A 2,500-nucleotide genomic window follows, 5' to 3' on the forward strand; every position below is an offset into this window, starting at 1 on the left:
CCTGGGTTCAGCCAAGGTGCAGACCTCCAGCCGAACAGGGACTCATAGCCAAAACGCATACCCAGGCCTACGGAGGTGAAAACCAGCTTAAATGAGTCGAAATGTGTCGGGGCTGAGAGGTACCTCTCTCTCATATATTCTGCCGGTGGTGTGCAAAACTGGGTCTTTGCATGGAGTGTCACCCTATACCCACTTTAGGGACGCATGCAAAAAAGTGCCCGATCGCCTGGAACTGTCAGGCGGATTCGGCTCCCTGGAATTTCCTCATTCTGGTTCTTTTTCACTTTTTGTCTCTTTTGCGACATCTAGTGGGCAGGCTGCATTACTGCAACCGGGGACACCTCAAAACGCTTGGAACTGGGGAGCGGGCTCAATTTACAAACGTTTTGCGGGTCCTGGAAGTCAAAATTGTGACTTCTGAAAACGACTAAGTATCAAGGACTCATCGCGCGAATCGCTCTGGAACTGAAATCGGATGCGCGCACTGACATGCTCCCCTCTCTGGAAGTCTGACACAAGTTGAAAAATTTTCTAAGTCCCCAAAAATTTTTTTTTTCAACTTTTTTTCAATTTTCCCCCTGTGGGATATATATTTTACCCACACTTTTGGAGCCCTCCTGGGATGCCCTCTAACATACTAGAACCTCATTTTGTGGAAGTTTTCACAAAATTGTGAAATTTTCCAAAAAGTCAGAAATTTTGCAAAAACGACTAAGTATCAAGGACTCATCGCGCGAATCGCTCTGGAACTGAAATCGGATGCGCGCACTGACACGCTCCCCTGTCTGGAAGTCTGACAAAAGTTGAAAAATTTTCTAAGTCCCCAAAAATTTTTTTTTTCAACTTTTTTTCAATTTTCCCCCTGTGGGATATATATTTTACCCACACTTTTGGAGCCCTCCTGGGATGCCCTCTAACATACTAGAACCTCATTTTGTGGAAGTTTTCACAAAATTGTGAAATTTTCCAAAAAGTCAGAAATTTTGCAAAAACGACTAAGTATCAAGGACTCATCGCGCGAATCGCTCTGGAACTGAAATCGGATGCGCGCACTGACATGCTCCCCTCTCTGGAAGTCTGACACATGTGTGAAAATTTTCTAAGTCCCCAAAAATTTTTTTTTTCAACTTTTTTTCAATTTTCCCCCTGTGGGATATATATTTTACCCACACTTTTGGAGCCCTCCTGGGATGCCCTCTAACATACTAGAACCTCATTTTGTGGAAGTTTTCACAAAATTGTGAAATTTTCAAAAAGTCAGAAATTTTGCCAAAAACGACTAAGTATCAAGGACTCATCGCGCGAATCGCTCTGGAACTGAAATCGGATGCGCGCACTGACACGCTCCCCTGTCTGGAAGTCTGACAAAAGTTGAAAAATTTTCTAAGTCCCCAAAAATTTTTTTTTTCAACTTTTTTTCAATTTTCCCCCTGTGGGATATATATTTTACCCACACTTTTGGAGCCCTCCTGGGATGCCCTCTAACATACTAGAACCTCATTTTGTGGAAGTTTTCACAAAATTGTGAAATTTTCCAAAAAGTCAGAAATTTTGCAAAAACGACTAAGTATCAAGGACTCATCGCGCGAATCGCTCTGGAACTGAAATCGGATGCGCGCACTGACATGCTCCCCTCTCTGGAAGTCTGACACATGTGTGAAAATTTTCTAAGTCCCCAAAAATTTTTTTTTTCAACTTTTTTTCAATTTTCCCCCTGTGGGATATATATTTTACCCACACTTTTGGAGCCCTCCTGGGATGCCCTCTAACATACTAGAACCTCATTTTGTGGAAGTTTTCACAAAATTGTGAAATTTTCAAAAAGTCAGAAATTTTGCCAAAAACGACTAAGTATCAAGGACTCATCGCGCGAATCGCTCTGGAACTGAAATCGGATGCGCGCACTGACACGCTCCCCTGTCTGGAAGTCTGACAAAAGTTGAAAAATTTTCTAAGTCCCCAAAAATTTTTTTTTTCAACTTTTTTTCAATTTTCCCCCTGTGGGATATATATTTTACCCACACTTTTGGAGCCCTCCTGGGATGCCCTCTAACATACTAGAACCTCATTTTGTGGAAGTTTTCACAAAATTGTGAAATTTTCCAAAAAGTCAGAAATTTTGCAAAAACGACTAAGTATCAAGGACTCATCGCGCGAATCGCTCTGGAACTGAAATCGGATGCGCGCACTGACATGCTCCCCTGTCTGGAAGTCTGACAAAAGTTGAAAAATTTTCTAAGTCCCCAAAAATTTTTTTTTTCAACTTTTTTTCAATTTTCCCCCTGTGGGATATATATTTTACCCACACTTTTGGAGCCCTCCTGGGATGCCCTCTAACATACTAGAACCTCATTTTGTGGAAGTTTTCACAAAATTGTGAAATTTTCCAAAAAGTCAGAAATTTTGCAAAAACGACTAAGTATCAAGGACTCATCGCGCGAATCGCTCTGGAACTGAAATCGGATGCGCGCACTGACACGCTCCCCTGTCTGGAAGTCTG

This window comes from Phyllobates terribilis, unplaced genomic scaffold (genome assembly GCF_046119375.1).
Source record: "Phyllobates terribilis strain yellow unplaced genomic scaffold, ASM4611937v1 Scaffold_6428__1_contigs__length_44604, whole genome shotgun sequence".
Classification (NCBI taxonomy): domain Eukaryota; kingdom Metazoa; phylum Chordata; class Amphibia; order Anura; family Dendrobatidae; genus Phyllobates; species Phyllobates terribilis.